The 24,192-nt window shown below is 37.8% G+C and overlaps 1 long non-coding RNA gene across 1 annotated transcript; it reads right to left on the bottom strand.

Moving 5' to 3' along the window:
* Positions 1 to 234: 234 nt before the first annotated feature.
* LOC126607361 (uncharacterized) lies at positions 235 to 1,454 on the bottom strand. The gene is made up of 2 exons (XR_007617565.1): positions 1,206 to 1,454; positions 235 to 685 (listed from the first exon to the last, which is right to left on the bottom strand). It is a non-coding gene; the product is annotated as an uncharacterized LOC126607361 (long non-coding RNA).
* Between the last annotated feature and the right edge of the window lie 22,738 nt (positions 1,455 to 24,192).

Here is a 24,192-nt window from a genome sequence, read left to right as displayed (position 1 = left end):
AGGATATGTATACGGAAGAGAATGGTCTCATGAATCTAACTTCTTTAGATCGCATTCTCCCAATTACATATTCCTTGGACTTATCGTTTAAGCGTATAACATTTATATGAGATGGCTTCAAACAATAATCTTTGCCCTTTAAATTAAACTATATTAGTTGAACATGTGAAATGTCTGTAAAGTATCATCATATGATTAGTTTTAGGGCACATTTCCAACAATTTCCATGTGGCGCTGAGTACGAGTAGGATTAAAGTCTCAAGAACCAACTGGATATACTTTGTTTCTTATATGTGTGTGTATAGAAAACAAAAACATATTAAAATACCTAACACCTGCTCTTTAAACAGAACAAATAACATAAAACGATAACTCTCTAGACTTGATGCAGTAGATAGATGCCCACGAAGAAGACTAAAATCAAATTCTATTCTATAAACAACCCAGCTCCTCAATGGAAACAACCTCGAAACACTCATATTCTCTATAATTGTCGTTGAAGCACAACTTCAGATGTCAATAATTAAGAAAGTACCATTTATTGAACAATTTCTATAAACTACCATATGTTAAAGAATAAAATCAAACGAAACAACCAAATATGCAAAACACACAATCTCAACATAACCAAATATGCCTGAGGATGCCTGAGGTGGGTTGTGGAAGGCCGAGGAAGAAGTGAACTCTGCAAACAAAGTTAATTCCAAACCGTAAATTAAATTTCAAAAGGAAGACATAAATTAGATTTCAAAACACTAAATTAAATTATTTACCAAATTAGATTTCATAACAAATTGTTCAAATCAAGGTTTCTTTTCTTGTTCTAAATAGTAAAAGAAATCATGATTTCACACCAGGAAGGATAAATCATACACAATTCGTATTGGAGATGCATTCACATAGCCTATAAGAATATATACATAACCATAATCGGATTACAAGGAACAAAGAAACAAAAGTAAAAAAGCTCTGATTCTAGAAGGTATTATAGAAAACATTTAACTCAGGCTCCCTCCCCCATTTAACCTCTCATTCCCTCTATAACCTCTCCGTCGATTCAAAATCCCAAATTTTAAAAGCCCTAATTCAGAAACCCTAATTTCAGAAATTCCTAATTCAGAAACCCAAATTCAAAATCCCTAATCGAATTTGGAATCAAACAATTTGTATAAACTTTGGTTGAGTTTATTGCAGGAATTTCTTACCTTTTGCAGTGAAGAGGAGTGCGGACTGAGGCCGAGAGCTCAATTCAGAAGCCGGATTTGGGTGGGTAGATTCAGGTGAAGGCGTGATTCAGGTGAGGAGTGAGGACTGAGAAGAATGAGGACTGGTGGTGTGGGTAGATTCGGGATTCAAGCGACGGATGTGGGAGGAGGAGAGACAAATCGCAAATCGGCGAGGAGAGTGGTGAGGTTTGAGTCTGAGGTGAGGACCTGAGGTGAGCGTCGAGAGACCAAGAGTGAGAGTCAGAGACTGGGTTTGATAACTTTGATCTATATTCAACGGTTGAGATTAAATCTCAACAGAATCCAACGACTATTAAAATTCTAAATATATATTTATAAATTAAATAATATATATATTTCGGTTCGGTTTGGGATTACCGAAATCCCAAAAACTTGAGACTGATTCTCGTACCAAAATTTCGGGATCGGTTTGGTATTGGGTATCGAAATTTACGGGAATTTTGGTTTGGGATTTTTTCGGTTTGGTTTGGGATTTTTAGAACTCCGCCTGTGTAAGTTTATCTTACATTGCCGGTCCCAAGCCCGAGTAAAGGAGGAGGGGGAGGGCGTCAGGTAGTCGACAGCCGGCACTCCACAGTTACGTCGAATCCTTATGAAAATGAATCCAGAACGAAATTGCGCTAAAGCTAGGGCGTCACCCGTAAGTGGCGCGCTGTGTGGCCCGAGCACAGTGATAAGTGAGCAAGGGTCGCTGTATCTCCATCGGCACCCGGATGCAGTGTTAAATGAGCAAGGGGGCCATAGAAACTTCTTTTCGAATGACTCCACTCAAAGTTGTTTGGGAGCATATGCTCCTATCAACTTTACACAGGACACACAAAAGAAGTACTTTGATCCTATTGGACGGGGGAGGGTGAAGAAGCTAGGACAGAAGGGTAGAGTTCAAGAGAGTAGAATGCGTTTAGGAACGTGGAATATAGGAACCTTAACGGGAAAATCTATGGAAGTAGTGGAAGTTATGGTGAGGAGAAGGATAAATGTTATGTGCCTACAAGAAACTAAGTGGGTTGGTCTTAAGGCGAAGGATCTAGAAAACTCAGGGTTTAAACTTTGGTATTCGGGCACAAATAGAACGAGAAATGGTGTTGGCATCATCGTGGACAAGACCTTGACACAAGATGTTGTAGATGTCAAGAGGGTAGGAGATAGAATCATGGCAATCAAGATTGTAATAGGACAAGAACTCATCAATGTCATTAGTGCGTACGCACCTTAAGTAGGGTTGGATACGAGTTCGAAGGAGAAATTTTGGGAAGACCTTGGAGACTTAGTGCAAGGAATTGCCCAGACGGAGAAGTTATTTATAGGAGGAGATTTAAATGGACACGTGGGTAGGGAGACAGGCAACTATAGAGGTTTTCATGGTGGCCATGGTTTTGGGGAGAGAAACGAGGATGGGGAAGCTATCTTGGATTTTCCAATGGCATATGATCTCTTCTTAGCCAACACATTCTTTAAGAACAGAGAAGAACATGTGATCATCTACAAGAATGGGTCGTCAAAAACACAAATAAATTTTCTTCTAATGAGGAAAGGGGATCGTATAACTTATAAGGATTGCAAAGTTATACCGGGAGAGAGCTTGGCTAATCAACATCGCTTGTTGGTGATGGATGTACATATCAAAAGAGTGAGAAAAAAGAACAAGACTTGGAAGTGCCCAAGGACTAGATGGTGGAATCTAAAAGGAGAAAAACAAGCCATTTTCAAAGAGAAAGTAATCACCCAGTGTGAGTGGGATAGAGAGGGGGAAGCTAGCCAAATGTGGGATTCCATGGCTAGTTGTATCCGAAAAGTAGCAAAAGAGGTATTAGGAGAGTCCAAGGGCTTTGCCCCACACCAAAAGGAATCTTGGTGGTGGAATGAGGAGGTACAAATAAAGGTGAAGGCTAAGAAGGAATGTTGTAAAGCCTTATACAAGGATAGGACCGATGAAAATGGTGAAAAGTATAGAAGAGCGAAGCAAGAGGCGAAGAAAGCTGTGAGATAAGCTAAGTTAGCGGCTTATGACGACATGTATAAGCGACTAGATACCAAAGAAGGAGAGTTGGATATCTATAAACTAGCTAGAGCAAGGGAAAAGAAGACAAGGGACCTAAACCAAGTGAGGTGCATCAAGGATGAGGATGGAAAGGTTCTTGCTACAGAGAATGCGGTCAAAGACAGATGGAGAGGTTATTTTCATAATCTTTTCAATGAAGGACATGAAAGGAGTACTTCTTTAGGGGAGTTGAGTAACTCAGAAGAGTGTAGAAACTACTCCTTTTATCGTCGAATCAGGAAGGAAGAAGTGGTTGTAGCTTTGAAGAAGATGAAGCATAGAAAAGTAGTAGGCCCAAACGATATACCGATCGAAATGTGGAAAGTCTTGGGAGAGACAGGTATAGCATGGCTCACTGACCTTTTCAATAGGATTTTGAAAACGAAGAATATGCCAACTGAGTGGCGAAAGAGCATTTTGGTGCCTATCTACAAGAATAAGGGCGACATACAAAATTGCATGAACTATAGGGATATTAAGCTAATGAGCCATACAATGAAGCTCTGGGAGAGAGTCATTGAGCATAGATTGAGGCAAGAGACACGGGTTTCGGACAACCAATTCGGGTTTATGCCAGGGCGCTCAACCATGGAGGCAATCTATCTCCTACGAAGATTGATGGAAAGATATAGAGATGGGAAAAAAGATTTACACATGGTCTTTATAGATTTGGAAAAAGCGTATGATAGGGTCCCAAGAGACATTCTTTGGAGGATTTTAGAGAAGAAAGGAGTACGAGTAGCATATATCCAAGCTATAAAGGATATGTATGAAGGAGCAAAGACTGCAGTAAGAACTCATGAAGGACAAACCGAAAGCTTCCCCATAACTGTAGGATTACATCAAGGCTCATCCTTAAGTCCTTACCTTTTTGCGTTGGTAATGGATGAGTTAACAGGACATATTCAAGATGATATTCCTTGGTGTATGCTTTTCGCAGACGATATAGTGTTGATAGATGAAACTCAGGAAGGGGTAATGAGAAGCTTAACCTTTGGAGAGAAGTGTTGGAATCTAAAGGTCTTCGCCTAAGCCAATCAAAGACAGAATATATGGAGTGCAAGTTCAGTGCAAATGGAGGCCAAAATGAGTTAAGGGTGAGGATCGGAGATCAGGAAATACCAAAGAGCGATCGTTTTCACTACTTAGGATCTATCTTGCAAAAGAACGGAGAATTAGATGGAGATCTCAACCATAGAATACAAGCTGGATGGATGAAGTGGAAGAGTGCATCTGGCGTGTTGTGTGACCGCCGTATGCCACTGAAGCTCAAGGGAAAATTTTATAGGACGACAATAAGGCCGGCGATGCTGTATGGCACAGAATGTTGGGAGGTGAAGCATCAACACGTACACAAAATGGGTGTAACGGAGATGAGGATGCTTCGTTGGATGTGTGGGCACACGAGAAAGGATAAGATTAGGAATGAGGATATCCGAGGTAAAGTAGGAGTAGCCGAAATTGTAGGAAAATTGAGAGAAAATCGGTTGCGGTGGTTTGGACATGTGCAAAGAAGGCCTACTGACGCTCCGGTTAAAAGATGCGACTACGGGACAGAGGTTCATGGCCGGAGGGGTAGAGGAAGACCTAGGAAAACTTTGGAAGAGACTCTAAGAAAAGACTTAGAGTATTTGGATCTAACGGAGGACATGACACAGGACCGAGCACAATGGCGTTCTAAGATTCATATAGCCGACCCCACTCAGTGAAGAAGGCTTTGGTGTATTTAATACAATACGTTGAAATGAAGCAAAGCTTATTTATTGATATCTCCGATAAGTTACAAATATGTACATATACATGAGTCAAAATAAACAAACAAGAGGGAGCCTTCACAAAGGTTGCTTAGGAGAAGTCTGAGCAGTCGGTAGAGCCCCAGAAAGAGAAGGCACCGAAGGGGGATCATTCGGAGCCTCAGTACTGGACAGAACCCTAGAAGGAGGAGGCATCGAAGGTTGATCATTTAGAGCTTCATTACGCGGTACAGCCCCAGAAGACGAAGGCAATAAATGCCTTTGGAACAAACCCACAAACCGCTGATGATCAAGTAAAACCTGACCATCAGATTCCTTCATCTGGTCAAGCTTCCTCTTCATGTTTGTAGCATAGTCATGTGAGAGCCGGTGCAACTGTTTATTCTTATGCTTGAGCCCTCTAATCTCCTGTTTGAGATTCATCACTTCAGCCGCCAATGATTCAACTTGGCGGGTTCGAGCAAATAGGCGCTGGGCCATATTAGACACAGAACCTGCACACTGAACACTTAGAGCCAGAGAATCCTTAACAGCCAACTCATCAGACTGTTTGGAAAGTAGCCTGTTATCTTTGGGAGTGAGAAGGTTCCTGGCCACCACCGCAGCAGTCATATCATTCTTTATCACGGAATCCCCAACGGTAAGCAGACCAGTAGGGGATAAGAAGGATGGGCGCCATATGTTGTCTGGAGAAGGCGTGGTTGCCTCTTTAACGAGGTTTAAGTCAAAACGACGGTCGGAGGGGCCAGACATTTTCAAAGGTGTTGAAGAAAGAAGAGGTCGGACAAATCAAGATCTTAGAAGTGCAAGAAGGGAGCTTCTATTGGTGAAGATTCAAGTGTGCTTTGGAACTTAATGCCAGCCTCTATAAAAATCTACACTCGACGGAGCTTCAAAAATCGAAGAGGCGTCTGCCCACAAATCGAAGAGGCGTTTGCTTTCTCAAAAGCTGGGCTGCTCAGAGACCACGAGGGCCGATCTCAAAAATTGAAGAGGCATTTGCTTTCTCAAAAGCTGGGCTGCTCAAAGACCACGAAGGCCGATCTCAGAAATCGAAGAGGCGCTTGCTTTCTCAAAAGCTGGGTTGCTCAGAGACCACGAGGGCCGATCTCAGAAATCGAAGAGGCACCTGCTTTTTTCATCCTTATCAGCACCTGTCACATGCACACTCAGCTTTGCTGAAATTACGGGCATTCTGTTGAAGATTTCTGGTGAAGTAGAAGCACGTGAATCTTACTGTTCAATCATCCACTTTCCACACGCACCATCAGCTCAGGGGTACCACAGATAGCTTTGCCAAAGATCTCTGACAAAGTTTAGACACGTGAAGCTTGCAGCTCCCACTACATCGCTATGACCAAGAAGGGTAAAAGAATAGCAAAGAAACAGCACTAACAAAGTTTAGACACATAAATTTTGAAGGTCTAGCTACCATATTATTACCTACAAGGGTAAAGGAACAGCACCGCTGCTGGATAATTGGAAAGTCCTTGTGTGTCAACCTCTGTGCTCTGTGGTAAGGTAGACTAGCAAACATGCCCAACCTTTACTTACATTCGAGAAAACACTCCCAACAAGATTGTTTGCTCCAAAATCGAAGAGGCACCGTCCTCCGAATCTCGAAAGCCAAACTCCCAACATGATTACTTTCTCAAAAATTGAAGAGACACCGCTCTCCGAATCTCGAGAGCTAGACTCCCAGCAGGATTGCTCTCTCAAAAATTGAAGAGGCACCGTTTTCTGAATCTCGAGAGCCAGATCCCCGACAGGATTGCTTGTACGAAAACCGAAGAGGCACCGCTTTCTCAACTTCGAGAACCAGATCTCCTTGGATAAAGCTTGTCTGTAATCTTCACACGTAACATCAGCTTTCCAGATACCACAGACCACATGAAGCTGGCAGCTCCCACTACCGTGATATGACCAAGCAGGGTAAAGGAATATCATTACTACTTGTTGTTAGGGAAACTCCTATATATGTCGACCTCCATCCTCAACGGACAGGCAGACCTGCAAAAATGCTCAACCCTCCCTCATATCTGAGAGGGCACTCCCAACAAAGCCTCTCGAAATACACAGCTTTCTTTCCCCCTGATAATACCTCTGCAAACAAGCTACACCAGAGCAAGAATATCTCATATCATCAGGGTTAAAAGCAAGAGTATCCCATATCATGTTTTTTCCCTATCTTTTCCTTTGGCCTTGTTCTTACCTGCAAGACAAGGAGAAAGAGAGCAATCAGTCAGCACTTGGAATCAAGCTTCCAGTCAGGAACTGACTGCCTGGAACCCTTTACCTGATTACTTACCTGGCATTGCTCTCGAGTACCCATCTTCAACATCTTATGCTTCCAGAGAAGATACCACATTTGCTTGAGGAACAAATAGGGAAAGTGAGAAGGATACAAGGAAGCATGTGGAGACAAGCGTAACAGAACACGTGCCGATACATCCACTACTTTGTCAACAGCAAAAGTATCCCATATCAGCAGGGTCGAACGTACTCTAGATTTGATGGACGTGTTTTGACCCTCAAATTCTTCAGTCGCCCTGCCCAGTTCAAGAATAAGCCTGTGGAAAGTTACTTCTTCAAAAGCAAAAGTATCTCATATCATCTATTCTCCTTTTCTTCTCTTTATCCTTCATGCTGCCTGCAAGATAGGGAGAATGAGAACAATCAGCCGGAACTCAAAATCAAACTTCTAGATCTGGGACTGATTGCTTGGAGCTCTGATTACTTACCTTGTCTGTCACCTCTTTCAGCAGATCCCCTAGCTCGGCGACTTGGGGGACTCTTACTACATGGTTTGTATCGCGCTTGACCAAGCCTGAAACTACAAGTAAGCTTCAAGTGAAATTGATACATTACCTTGTGCATCTCCACCAGTTAAAGATACCACCCCTGGATGGAGGAAGCGTACTTCCAGAGAAGATGCCACATCTACCTATGAAACGGTTAAGGCAAGTGAAGACGAGAGCTTGCACCTATGTCATTTGTACTAAATCATTCACTTGTACTCACTAAAGGAGAGCTTGAACCTATGTACTTGCGTAAACCCTTCACAATTAATGAGAACTCCTTTACTCCGTTGACGTAGCCAATCTGGGTGAACCACGTACATCTTGTGTTTGCTTTCCTGTCTCTATCCATTTACATACTTATCCACATTAATGACCAGAGCAATCTAGCGAATATCACAAACTTAATACTTTCTGTTGTACCAAAGTCCTCACTGATTTTGTGCATCAACAATCCTTAAGTCCTTACCTTTTTGCGTTGGTAATGGATGAGTTAACAGGACATATTCAAGATGATACTCCTTGGTGTATGCTTTTCGCACACGATACAGTGTTGATAGATGAAACTCAGGAGGGGTAAATGCGAAGCTTAACTTTTGGAGAGAAGTGTTGGAATCTAAAGGTTTGCGCCTAAGCCGATCAAAGACAGAATATATGGAGTGCAAGTTCATTGCAAATGGAGGCCAAAATGTGTTAGGGGTGAGGATCGGAGATCAGGAAATACCAAAGAGCGACCGTTTTCGCTACCTAGGATCTATCTTACAAAAGAACGGAGAATTAGATGGAGATCTCAACCATAGAATACAAGCTGGATGGATGAAGTGGAAGAGTGCTTCCGGCGTGTTGTGTGACCGTCGTAGGCCACTAAAGCTCAAGGGAAAATTTTATAGGACGGCAATAAGGCCGGCGATGCTGTATGGCACAGAATGTTGGGCAGTGAAGCATCAACACGTACACCTAATGGGTTTGGACATGTACAAAGAAGGCCTACTGACGCTCCGGTTCGAAGATGTGACTACGGGATAGAGGTTCAGGGCCGAAGGGGTAGAGGTAGACCTAGGAAAACTTTGGAAGAGACCCTAAGAAAAGACTTAGAGTACTTGGATCTAACGGAGGATATGACACAAAACTGCGCGCAATGGCGTTCTAGGATTCATATAGCCGACCCCACTTAGTGGGAAAAGGCTTTGTTGTTGTTGTTGTTGTTGTGGTTTGGGATTTTTAGGATTTTTTTCCAACCCTAGTTATTCCCACCACTTGTTTACAAACTTGGGTGTTTAGAGCAAATCCACCGTTACTTATTGCCTTGGGTATAGGCAACCCAATCCACTCTCATCTCCAAAGCAGTGCAGCCCAGTTGGGCAATTGGACACAAGGCAAGCCCGATGGAGAAATCAGGCAATAATCGCCTAGCCCAGTGCTCTGCCTATGTGACGTAAACCTGACGTCAGTCACAATTTAAAGTATTAAAAATTAATTAAAAATATAAAAATTATAATTTTTTTTCTTCTATAAATGTGTAATCATGTTCTTCCAATTTACACTACATTTCAATATTTTCATCTTTTATTATTATATGAAATTGAAAATAATGTTATCTTTAATTTAGGGATGGAGATGCACTTGGTGTTGAAGCAATATTATAAAATATAAAAATAATAAAAGAAATCCAATGATAATAATAATAAAGAAAATCTCAACATCTATTATATATGAGATTAATATGAACTAGAGAGAAAGTTAGAAACACTGACAAACTTGGAGACTGAGGCTTCCATAACTGCAATGTCATAAAGACAAAATTTCGCCCCTACTCTTGTGCTTTTAATTCGGTATGCGTCCATCTCTCAGGATTCAACAATTTATAATCCGAAGTTGAAGTACTTCAATCTTCTTGAGGCTCTAGCGAACTTTATATATTTCATACTCTAAAGAACGATTCAGAATTTGACTAACAAAGAATGAAGGACATTGGAGAAAGCTCTTCTATTAATTTATTAGACATGTGGATGCTTGAGTTTATGTATAACTCAAGCCAGCCCTCTTGAACATTGTGACAGTTGCCTAAAGTTCCAATGAACAAATGCAACTCATGAATTTAAATTCAACTATAACACTTGACTATATTTTTTATTCACATAAAAATTAAATATGATAAATTAATATTATAATAGATAATTCCAACACTTGGGCAGTTACTATTCATTATTGTTCACTTAAGGGGATTATGTTGTCGATTCCCCGGGGAGCCTTCCTATTCTAGAAGTACTCTTATGATGAAGTCATTTATGTAATGGATAGACACAAATATCCAAATTTAAACTCATCAAATGGTGAGCAAAAATGGATCCTAAGTTAGTCTCGCTACCAATGCCATTTTTCTAGATGACAACAAACAACTAATTAATAAAAAAAATATGAAGTGCATTTTTGTTGTCCAGATTCTGCAAATAGAATGTCTGCCTATTGATTCTCTCTAGATACTATACATAGCATTTTAAGGTAAGTTGAAAATAAAGTCTAAATCAAGAATTCATCATGAATGATGTGAACACTTTATAATTCGTATATATCCTGGTAGTGATAAACATGGACAGTACTCTTGCCTGAAGATGGATGCTACCTATGATCCCACTTGGCGGCCGCCCTTTTGAGATGCCCCAAGTTTCTTTTCTTCTTTATTTATTCATTTTTTTACGTACACATTTTAGGCCCATCAGCACTCTTAATAGAATATTCATTTTTTCATGCAAACCATTTTACAGGTTATATTCATTCATTTTTTAATGTGTCCATTTTAGTTACTATTGGAGCAAATTGTTTGAGGAATCAGAATTATAAATACACAATTAAAAAAAAAATACTGTTGTATAGTATAGTAACGAATCAGAATCAAATGCTTCGATTATTTTAGGATATATACAAGGCATCCTCAAAACCCTAATGTGACCGGCGCCCAAATTAAGATAATAATATTTAAGCCTCTGTTTAGATGAACATGTCCCACATTCCAGTTGCATCTTGGAATGATATCTCGATAAAATAGATTTTAGAGAAAGCAGGATAAAGATTCGATCTTCTTCGGTGATCATTATTTCTCCAACTTTGTTAAATCAAACCAAGAAAACGGACTGTGGCACAACAGCCAAATGTTTCCAAAATTAGATTAACCGAAATCAACCTAATTAAGTTTCGAATTTTTATGCTTACAAGTAAATGAATCAAAGGACGGTATAGCATGCAAGTACGGATAACGTCCCACAGAGATCAAATTGATTATAAAGTCTTACTAACTAAATTGAAACGAATTATAATTGTGAAGCTTTAATGGAAAATAAAGGAAATTTGAATTAAATTAGAATTGGTGATCGATATTGATGATCGATTTCTCTAAATTATTCAACAGCCATGACATCTGGTTGTATCAAAAGTATCCTTACATGTTAACCCTCTATGACATCTAGATGAATTTAAACAAGTAAGACCAATTAAACTCTATGAAGAACCAATTAAGCCCTATGGAAATCGTTGGAAAATCACACAAACCATAATTGCATGGCATCTACAAATAGGTGTTTATGGTATCAATTGCGAGAAGCTAAACCCAAGTTAAGTATGATATCTACTCTCACTTGCATCAAATCAACTTAACTAAAACTTAGATGGTGATCAAGCATCTAAATAAAAATCAAGCGCATTACAAATAAAAAATACTCAATATGGAATAAAAACTTGATAATAACAATGCCACAAGGTAATTAAGTATTTATCATCAGGCTACATCGTAGCCCTAGTAAAAAAAGAAAAAGAAAAAGAAAACTCTTCCCTTTTGACCTTCTTGCCGCAACCCCTTTTGAAATATTGTGTGTTTTGTTTGGCTCACTAATGATCACATGGAGAAGGATTCTCCTTATAAAACCCACGGCAAGAATCGAAAGGCCAAGTAGAAAAGCTAAGTAAATTACCACTGATCCTAGCTCTAATGAATGAAAAATAAATAGAAATAATAAAAACTAGTAATTAAATCTCTCCTTAAATTCATTGAATAGCATTCTCATGTCATTTTGATATCCAAAACCATTGTAGCCTCATCTTCTTAATCTAATGCATATGTCTTGGCATAATTAATTAGCCCCGTGTTCCACTGGATTTTCTCTAGACACCCAAAAAAGCTTATTTTTCACTTTTTTTCATTAACTCCGGTATTGAATGCCTATAAAGTAAAACAATAGAATTTAGTTCATTAACCCATTCATATATACAAAATCCAAAGGAGATATATGATAATAATATGTGAAAATATGACCACATAACCAAATAAACAAATAAAAATAGAAGAAGATGTAGAAGAAGAAACCTAGAATGAAACAAACAAAGTTGTTGCCGGAATGTTACATATTGAAAAGGTGGCTTGAAACCGTCAAATCCGGCATTATTTTGGACACAAAAGGGAAATATGTGGGCAAAGATGTTGACAATTCTGTCGTGTCCAAAAGAATTCAGTTTTCATGAAAAGCTTCAGATCTAATTGACAAGGTGGTGATCTCGGAGGAAGGTCTAGAACTTCTGTCCTGGATTTTGAAATCCTTAGATACGAAGCTTGACTCATTAGGAGGTGGTAACCGTGGTTGGAAAAGAAAATAGATTGAAGAGGGAAGCAAGAGTTTTCAAACTGATATGCTTAAAGATCTCATTCAAGTTAAAAAAAAAAAAAGGCACCGAAAACAAGTACGAAAGAGAAGCAAAGTCAAAATCGGAGATGCAACGATGGGAAGGAGAATTGTCCACGTCTAGACACAAGGTACCAACATACTTAATTATCGCTTACAGTTTGTCTAACAATATATTTGTGGTTGTAATATTTAAAACAACGTTGGATTATTTTGTGGTTGTCTAATTCTTGGCAGACCAATTCCGAGGAACGCACACAGACGACACAGAGCCTTGCTCCTGGTGATGTTACCAAGCCAAATGAAGCTGCTAATCTTGAGCCTATTCAAAGCCAACCCAAAGCAGTAACACTAAACTTGCGAGTGAAAATTTTAGAGTGATAGATGATTTTTACGAATATATAATGAATGACTAATTAAACAGGTCTAAAAAATTAAATTGTGTCTAGTAATTTTGTATGCAAGATCTGTTCAGTTTATAGGGGGATGAACTATTCTTTAGTTGTGGCCACATTTGATTGTTTTTGAAAGTTTATGTGTGTCACATTAATGATGAAATGTGTGATCATCTGTGTGACATGTTATGAATTTGTATGACTATTTGTGACACCTTATGAACGTTTATGAAACTAATACTTGACAGACTTACTTAAGCTTGACATTATGATATAATTACAAAAGTCCCTACAAAATGTACATAATAATGATAGGAGCAAATATATAGGAAGGGAGATTTCATGCTAAGCATTCTTGGCTGTGCTATGAGCCACTTTGACGTACTTGTGCTCCGAGTACTCACCACTATCTCTAACAAAGTCATCCACGTGGAAGGCCATAACACAGTCCCAAGCATATCCTAATTGAACTCAATAGAGATACGAACGAAATTTCTCAAACCCATCAGAGAAAGTGAAGTCACACTCTTCTTGGAGTTGCTTTGTCGCCCATGAAGTTATTGACCTCTGATGTAGAAACAAAAGTCACACTTTTTCCTTTTTCAGAACTAGTTCATCATCCTTACACGTTTTGGCAATGTATTTGACATTTGTACTTGGCCGATTTGTACATCACCTCGTTTAGCTGCTCTTGTAATGTAACCAATGCAGACTCCTGTTTAAGGCACTTTTGATGCCACTCATTGATGAAACGTGATTTTGCAGAAAATTTGCTCTTTGCTTCTTCAATTTGATCGGTCAGACCATGGGAATCACCATCACTCCTCAATAGAGCCATGACATTTGTGGTTGACATGGTTGTTGCTGAAGAAAGTGTTGCTTACTAAATTGTTTTTGCCTTCTTTGTATAGATGATTAATTTAGGTGGCATTAAATGCCAAACCAACAAAAAATGGATGGAAACGATGGATATATAAGGGTTTGTGTAGGTATATGATGGTGTCTGAATAGTTGTGTAAAGTTATCAGGTAGTCTATTTACAACTAGTTTGTCATCAATATTTCTTCCAATTTGTTACCCTGTTTGTGTAATTAAGAATGTATTGTGCACGATGTAAGTGTTGCCTAATGAATTATCCTTGGTTTACATTTATAAATGATCAATTTAGATGTCATTAAATGCGAAACCAACAAAAACTGGATGGAAATGACAGTTTTGCATATATGTGTGTTTTTTAGCACTTATGAAGACGTGTGTCTGCACTCAGGTAGTCTTGTCACTTTGGTCTTTTCAGTAGGAAAAAATAAATTTACAAAGACAGAAGTGAGACAAAAACTCAGAAGTATATATAAACATATCACCACTTCCACATCCAATGTTGAAGAAAGTGTACAAACATTTGTGTTTCAAAAAACATACTCATCCCACTCCTATGTCTAATCATAAGGAAATTCTACAAAACATTTGTGTTTCAGAAAGCAGGTACTAATCCACTCACACAAAGTTAATTAGGTGAAGCATTACCATAACCAAGGACCTCGTCTATGGTTACATCATGAATTGCGTGATCATTGGGCAGCACAAGTTGGGCATAAAACCTATGAATTAACCCATTTGTTCACAACATGTTTCTTCCTGAATTCCTCTTCCTCATTAGTGTAAGTGCAACCCTTAAATTTGTATTTTGGTTTAGTTGCATTCAAGTATGTGCTGGATGTCGGCAAGCAACCTCGTTGGCTCGGCTTTTAATTCTTGGTTTTCCTTTTGAACAATACTTAACTCACCACGAATACGTTGAATTTCCCCAATGAACTCAAGGTGTATACTCTTCCCAAACAAAAGACACTGTTTTGAGCTATGTCTACCTAAAAACAGATACTTGGAATGATGCGTAGCAGCACTTCTCTGAAGATGTGGCCACTTCTTGGCACAGTTTGATTCTTTGGCAGGGGGTATATTCATAGTGATTGGATGATGAGTTGGAGTTGGGTGTAGGACAAACATAATTGGGATTAGGAGTATTAAAGATGACTGGATTTGTTTTGGGAGGTGGGGTATTAATTAGAGGAGTTATGGATGTTGGTACGTTTCAGAGGATTTGGGATGAAGTTTTGGGTGCTATTGGTGTATTTAATAGGATTGGAGGCTAATTGGGTGTTGTGGCCATGATTGAGAGCGGTTAATGCAAAACTAAAGATGTAAGGAAAAGCAAAGGAATTTAAGAGAGGGGATTGTAGTTGGTTGAAATTTGTGGAAAGTGATCATGGGGGGTTTGGGTGATAAGATGAGATTAAAATCTCCTTTTTAATGTCTTCTGTAGAGGTTGAGGAGTTAGGAGGGAAACTAGTCCCCCTATATTTTCATTTGGTGGCTGAATTTGCCGCTTGAAACAATCCATGTGGTAGCATTAGGGTATGTCACGTGGAATTAAATGTGTAAATCATTAATTTGTAATTAAAAATTATGAAAATGATGGGGATGCTCAAGATGACATCCTTAAAATTTTCCCCTGTCTTAGTAGAAACACTATTCACAACAGTTTCAATTGTCCCGACAACCAATTTCACCATATGAACCGATCATATCGTAGATGATGTCATCCCTAGTGTCCCATAATTTTTCATTTTTTTTTACATTACTACCTTTTTATTATTAATTTTTAATTACAAATCAATGTTTTACACATTTAATTCGAAATTGCATACCCCGATGATGCCACATGGATTATTTCAAGCGGCAAATCGGTGGAGGGAAATGCAATGTGATGATGTTTTGAAAAAGAAAGTCAATCTTAAGCCTCCACTTGTTCAATCTGGTAGTTTGCAAGGGGGACTTTTAGTTGACGGTTTGGTTTTGTAGTAGAGACCCAATCATAGCCTCCCACATTAACTAATTTTTCTTATGTAGGTTTTAGTGTAATAATTTTTCACAACCCGTCATCCCAAGGGTAATAAACTAACGGCTTCATCATAAACACCCATGTTGAAAAAACAAGTGGTAGGAATAACTAGTACTTACCCCCACTTCACATGGAAACTTTTCGTGAGGAAGTTATATTGTCTATGTACCACGAATGGGCGTGAAGTACATATTTTGGAGCTCTTTCATTTCCCTTATTCACATGGTTTCCCCTCTTAGTTTCCATGTACAGATAACTACAATATTGTCAAACATTAATTGCTTGTTCGTGTTCTTCTACACATGACCTTAATCCTTTATCTATCGGTGATGTTATTTGTGCATCATATAACCACTCTTGGTCTCTTCATTCAAACCCCAAATTGCAAACTACAACTTACTCTTTCACGGTTGCAATGGCTCACAACTTCACAATTGCTACAACTTCATCCCACCCTAGAATATTAATCTCCATGCCCAAACTTCCTTTGTGGGAAAACCCATTCCCACTTCCTAACCGCAGGGAGCGTGCAATTGTCGTCTAAAGAGACAGTTGTAAGTTCACAATGGAAAAAGGTGTCACAAGGGTTGACACCAACATCATATGAAGAGGAGGGTGTTGACGAGGAAACTATTTAGGAGAACCAAGAATGCCGAGGTCATCCATAGGGAACTCGCTCTATGTTGGAATGAAGGTGTTAAAAGCTTATTCTTTATGGATCATTTCAGCAACAATTGGTTTACGTTAGAGTTTCACCGACAAAGATGAACTGAATTACATATTGGACAAATGTTATTGTTATGTCAGGGGACATATCTTTCACTTAGAAAGGTGGATGGAAGACTTTGGGGAATCAAACCCTGTAACTTTCTCGAGAGTGTGGGTTAAAATCCCTCGGATACCAATGCAGTTTAGGGAGGTGGAAATCAAGAAAAACATCATTTAACACATCATTCGTCTTGTAAGGCTTGATGATGCGTCTATTAGTTCCCTTAATGTAATAACCATTAGAGTGTTAATCGAAGCGGATGTTTGTCTGCCTCTGAAGCAGGTGTAAGTGGTGAACGAGGATGAGGAGTTGCTAACTTTGCTCAGTTACGAAAAGCTGTTTGAGGTTTATTTATATTTTGGTGGATAAAAAATATAGAAATGTGGATGGATATGCAAGAGCTAGATGTAAGTTGGCTCATGGTCAATAAGATATTCAGGGATGAGCCAAACGTGCTACCAGAGGGTGTTAAGGATGATTTCCTGACTTTGGCAGACACTGAGGATGATTGAATCATTTGCTTGCCTTAACCAGCAAGTAGTAAGGAAGAAGATGCAGAGGATGAGTCAAGAGTGGGTTCGGAGGACGACGATAGGACAACAACTATTTGGTTGTGGCTCATCCCAGAAAAGAAAAAGAAGCGATGTGTTAGGTGAAATTGTAGGTAGTCAGGGCATGGGTGAAAACAAGTGATGAAGGCATTCATTTGGTTAAGTGTGAAGGTTTATATTGTTTAGTTAAGGTTATCATGTTCTAATTAATGTTTTAGATGGTTAAGTTTGAAGCTTAAGATGGTTTACTTTATGTTTGTATTATTTGCAGCAATATTTTGATGGTTGTTCACTTTACAATTAATTTTGTCAAATTTTTCTTTCATTATCAAGAATGTAATTGTTTGTAGTCCAACTTGCAATCATTACTTAATATATTGTCTTTTCTGATATATATATCTTGTCCTTGTATTATTTGTGAATGGATGTTTCATAGTACTCGAACTTCCAATCGTTACTTATATATTTGCCTTTCTAACAACAATTGGAAATGTAATATGATAAACCTAAGGTTAGTTTCATAACAAAATCATTCATTCCACACTAGCGGTTGTTTTAAAAACGTTCATAAACCCTCATAACACCAAAGTTCTAGCTTCATAAACAATCACAAACTTTCATAAAATATAGGGGTTGGTTTCATAAAAGCTCGCAAACGGTCATAACACATAAGGGTTTAGTTTCATAAACAATCAAAAAGCTTCATAACACATAAATTTTAGTTTCATAAATTGTCACACACATTAATTAAACATAAGGATGGTTTCAGATATTGTCACAAACATTCATTCAATATAGAAAATTGTGAGGGATGCCACTTAAGTCATCCAAAACAAGTAACAATCTAGAATGAGATGATGACAGAATCCCCAAACTCATTAAATTCATCCAAAACAAGTAAAAATATGGAGAAGTAAGTTAAAAACATCCACAATGAACTAGTTGGCCAACAAATTAAATTCATCCTGACAAACTAGAAACTACCTCAACAGATGACAAATTTCTTCAACACAATGTATTGACAGTATAATACTTGTTTATGGACTACCATTGTTCTTCAGGGGTCATTCTACACTAAACAGTTGCTAAACTAAAATTATCAATCATCCACCACTCACTATGCATTGTGAAGCTCATGCAACATGTCAATTGCCATCCTGAGTTGGAATTCATGGACGTTGCTAGGCGTAATTTCTTCCAAAGGAAGGCAAATGGACAAGAACTCTATCACTTGTAAAGTGAAAATACTGCAATCCCCCTGTGCCATACAACAATTCAACAAGTCTCGGAACCAATTCTCAGACAATTCAATCATTTAACTAAACTCACTAACAATTAAATAAAATTTCAACTCACCTGTTGTCTTGTTGTGGGGACCATCGATTTACCATGATGGGCCAAGGTCCATTCTTCTCCTTCCTGGACAGGCTTCACAGGACATTAGGCAACACATAAGTGATGAGAGCCAATTTCACAGTCGCTTGATGTGTGTGATTTTTAGATGTCATTGAATTGTAGAAAATTATTCTCCCACCTATCATATTCATCTCAACGGGGAACCCAATGGTGATCAAGGTTGAGGGGCATATAGACCCTTTCCTCGTCGACCAACTATGATATACAAAATGACTCCCCTTGCCCCTTTACAGTGTTCAATAGCACTAGTAAGAATTCTTTAGGACGCATTGCCTTTGCGGCCTCTAGTTGCTCTTTGAGCTATCATCGCATTATGGCAGCGCTCACAATAGGAATGTCCACAAGTGTAGAATAAATATAAAAAAAAAACATGTACAACACTTCAAACATTCAAAAACACACTCAATATCAAAATTTCTAAACTTTGCAATATTAGCAGAAATTTGGTTAGATACTTTACCAAAAACCAGTCGGTTGTGTTGGTGGTCTACACTTTCCCTACCTTCTGAGTCTTGTTAACATGCTTTCGTAAGAGATACAGCTACAAATGATGTGCTGCAACATACAATTTAATTAAACTTTGACACCAATGCAATCCGAACATATTTATATAACTCCAAACCAAATAGGGTTTAGTCACTTACATTGGTTAACAACCACCCTTCCTTGTCAATGAGCCACCTTAAAAAATCAGTGTCTCCAACAGGGCAGCCGAACTACCGGACTAACAATGTAACAAAAAAACATTAAGGCTCATCTTTCTAGTTGTTTAATCAATATAGTTTCCATTGCATAAAATCCAAAAGTCAATTATCGCTTACTTGTTCTGATTCTCCTCCACCTTCTTAAATTGATAGAAGTACTTGATTGCCTCAACCACATAGTTTCTATCCATTGCTTTAAATATCGCTTCCCTTTTCATAACATTCTCATTCGGCTCACCATCTTGGAGTTTTTCGCACTTTGTGACATCAAAGATGAACATCGTATGGTGAACAACTTTCGTCTTATTCTTTGCCCCCCCATTTGGTTCCCACAATCTTTCACATCCCCCTTGTGTACCGGCACATCCTCTTTGTTCCCATATGCTCACCTCAAGTGTGTCAATAACAACCTCATCATCGGAACTTTGGACTTTTTTGTACTCATCTAGTACATGTTCTCCAATGATCCAAGCATATTCTCACATATAGCTATAGGACTATATCATTCAACAATCCTTAGAAGCTTGTTTAAACCCTCTTTGTCCACACCTCTCATAACCTCTTTCCATCTTGATCATTCGGTTTCCCCTTTCTTTGCCATCATCAACCCTATTTTGACCACCCTCTTCTTTTTCTTCTTCTTCTTCTTCTTCTTGGACAACACGTTGTACACCACCCTATTCTTTACCCCTTTCTTCTTTTCCCTTTTCATCATCATCTTCTTCTTCTTCTTTACCTCATTCTTCTTCTCTTCTATCATCTTTTTCTTCTTCTTCTCCATCTTCTTCCTCTTGTTTTTCCACATCTTTTTCTTCCTCATTCTTTTCCTCCATATGTTTTTCCTTAAATGCTCTCCTCAATTCCTTGACCTTTGCGGTCAACTCTTCCACCTTCTTAAATACCTCCCTTTCTAAAATATCTTTCTCATGAGCCAAACACGCCAAAGCCACCTTCAACTCCTTTATTTGTACTTTCAACTCGCCAACATCATTTGTATCGGAAGTGAAGGTGCCAGGCATCACTACACTAGCATTATCACCCCCATATCCAATAGCCTGCATTCCTCTCTAATTTCGTCGGCACAATCTCCCAAATCCTCACCATCTGCCATTTCATGCAACTCATCAGAATTACATTTCTCACACATACAATTTTCACAAACATTCATTAACATCACAGATGTTCACGTTCATTCGTAAAGTTCATAAATTTTCAAATAAAGTCATACCCCTTTGGCTCTCAATTAGTACATTTGCAGCTGCTAATGGATCAGTTGCTTCTTCGTTGTTGACCATCAGAGCATTCTTGGGATAACTACCAGATCAGTCATCTTGCATTAGCAAAATGGCTTCTCCAGTTGGGGAATTTTTTTGTATGCCCACACATGCACGTTCACTGAATTAGTACTCAATCATAATAAGTTAACCATTGTTACTACTCAATCAAAGCAAAAAGTAGTACCTTAAAAGCATAACTAAACCTTTTGTAACACCATTCAGATCTCTACCTTCTTCCTCTTCCTTATTCTCATCTCCTTCTGCATCATCATCCACTCTTACTCCCCCTCTCCTTAAAGCAGCAAAAGAAAGGTTACCTTGTAGTTGTTTAAAAGATATCGCACCTCATGAATAACTATTGAACTTATCCATGTTGTCTACGAGCTCGAATTAGTCTAGGTTCACAACCACATTACTCTTCGCCCCTTTTAAGACACCCTAAGCGAAGTATAACAACCTTATCTTCAACGTATCATCCCCATTTTTGCATTCTTTAAAAGCTCTTTCAAGCTCGGTACAAGTCACTGAAACCTTTTTGCTACCTTTCTTGGGACGGTCTTCACTTTACCTTTGCCCTTCCTACCCTTACCATTGCTACTATCTCCAACAAAACTAAATTTCTTAGTAAAATACTTAGTCGAAAGCCTAATATTGGAAGGTTCAACTTCTTTATCACAGGTTTCGTCACAAGGAAGCCCTGTAATAAGGCAAAAGTCCCTCTTCGTGAATTGGGTCACTTTGCAACCTATTAAATACATGAGCTCCTCTAAATCTTTCAGCCCTTGATTAGCACTCTACGGAGCGACAATTCAGGCACCAATTCTTCAATAAAGACTAGTCTATTGACACTTTCTAAATGTCCAAAGTATGATGCCTTAAAACCAGCAAGATGTGCCTCATTAAACTTTTGATGCATGACTTTTAGCACATGACTTGCTTGAGAATGATTAACACTTCCCCGATATGATTCTTCCTCTTTTGTTGGTAGTTGAACCCCCTTAGTTGCATCTCCTGTACACATAACATTACAACTATTCAACACAACCAAATTGAACAATATATACCCTGATAACAACCAAATTCAACAATGTATAACATTAACACAACCTATCAACAAGTTTTCATAATAGTACATCTACAATGAACAAACCTTCATGAGTTAACTAATATCAACTTAATTCAAAACATTAACAAAGATTTCATCAACATAAATCATTGCCAACTCAACAATATAACTTCAACAAAACAAAACTGAACAACCTATCCCTTATACACAACCTGTCAACAACATTTCATAAACCCACATCCCACCGAAATTTCCCAAAATTCCACACATATCCACCAATTTCAACTAATTTCATCAACCAACTTGCATAATTAATCAAATTAATCAAATTTACACAAATAACAAAATTTATTTCTAGGGTTCCATATTTTTAAACTCACCAATTTTAAATTTACTTTGGAAAATGGAGTATGTCGTCGACTATTGGGGAAGGAACAACTCTAAACCCAACTTGAATCAAGCAAGCACCATGTACTTGCTGTGGAATCAACTGCTCACCCTTGAACCAAACTCACCTGAATTTCTAAAATTCTGTGTGGAAGTGTACTAAGGCCGGAAACAAGCACAACACAACTCCAACTGGGTTTCGAACGGCAACAAAATTTCGAACGGTAAGTAACTTTTCGATGGGAAGGATGTTTGAGGGCTGGCAGGAGATGGAGAGTTTTGGGAGAGAAGACAAATTTAAGATGGTAACCGTCGGGAGGGAGGGGGAACAGTTTAAATCTCAAAAGGTGGTCAGAGGTGTTGAGGTAAGTGTTCTAAACAAAAGTTAGAAGCCCTCAATTAAGGTCTATCCTTTTAAATCTCAAAAGGTGGTCACTACTTACTAGTAATTAATTACGCACGCCCATACCAAAAGAAATGAAATGAATTTTATATTTAGTGACTAAAGAAAGTTCAAGAAAAATACATGGTGACTGTAATTTCCATGACCATGGGAATTGGGATGGATAATCCCAGTAGACTTACTACCTTGCTGACAGCTCTGATTTGTGCTTAATTTTGTGCGTGTAAATAACATAATTGTATTATATTTGAAGCCCAAAAATGTTTTAAAACATCACTTACATGAATTACCATCAAAATAATATCAGTACAAACTTTTTCTTTCAATTAAGTGCAATATTAGACGGAGCTGGAGAATTGAACTTAGCTGTGAAGTCGAAGGATAAATATACAAAGGAAAACGGTTTACACTATCTTTGTAAAGTACAAGTTGTCAAATTTAAGTTGAAAAAAGAAAACGATTTACACTATCTTTTTAACACTTCTGTTTAATTATGTCTGTTATTTCCGTTTGATTATTTAATGTAGACCCGGCAGTTTCTGACACGACACGAAAATGACACGAAAATAACGGGTTTCGGGTCAACACGATAACTTATCGGGTCATTATAGGGTGTTCCGTTAAGAACCCGTTATTAACGGGTATACACGCGGGTAACACGTGGGTAACCCGTTTCAACCCGTTAAGAAAAAAATTATTTTGATAATTTTAAAGTTTAATTACTAAAAGATTTATTGTAAAATACAATAGCCATATTAATATATACAATATATTCTATATTAAATATATAGTTTTGTATTATTATTCTATATAAGTTTTAAAAAAAAGTTTTAGTAATTATTTATTTTTATTATGAGAGTTCCTTATTATCATTACTAGGATAAATTTTACTTAACATGTTGTTGTCCAAAATTAAAATAAACTAATATAATATTTGTATCGGTAAGAACTAAAAAGACATACATACAAGTATGAAAAATGTGAAAGAATATATAAACACTCACGATTCATCATTATTCCTCCACGAGTAGATAATGGTTACACTTATATTATCGTTTAGATTTTTAAAATCCTCCAAACCTTCACGAATAATATTTTTTATTTGAGAGAAAAATTAATAAAATTAATAATAATTATTGTAGAAGTGTAAAAAATGTAAAAAAATAATATAACAATCACTCATAGTGACAAACTTTACAACTTTCATGAAGGGGTCAGCTTCGAAATCCAACACTATAATTCATAAACCTTAAATTTATATTTAATCACCGATTGCCATTTACGCTTTATTCTTCTTACTGAATTTCATTTTTAAAATTTTCTTTTTTGAAAACATGATCATCTAGCGGATATAAGAAGATGAAGGGTTCAGATCTTTGATATCATGTTTTGATATTTACGGTTAACTGAAATATGAGTCGATATCATATAGTTTGTAGAAACTTTATAAACATCAAGCAATATTTTCACTAACCGTAAAACTCTGAATATAATATCAACGATCCAAACCGTTCATCTTCTTGCATCCTCTAATAGATCAAGTTTTCATAAAACAAAATCTAAAAAAACAAAATTTGATGAGAACAATGAAGCGTAAATATAAACAACAATCAACGGTTAAATTTTGATCTATGATTTATATGATTATAGTGGCGAATTTCGAAGTTAAGCTCTTCATGAAAGTTGTAAAGCTTATCATTACGAGCGTTTATATATTTTTTCTATATTTTTTTACACTTCTACATTAATTAAAAAACTATTAAAGACTTTAGGTAAGTTGTGACATCCCAAATCGCCAAGGGGAGTGATCCTTAA

Source organism: Malus sylvestris, chromosome 16 (assembly GCF_916048215.2).
Source record: "Malus sylvestris chromosome 16, drMalSylv7.2, whole genome shotgun sequence".
Taxonomy (NCBI): domain Eukaryota; kingdom Viridiplantae; phylum Streptophyta; class Magnoliopsida; order Rosales; family Rosaceae; genus Malus; species Malus sylvestris.
This window is presented reverse-complemented; position numbering and strand designations above follow the sequence as displayed.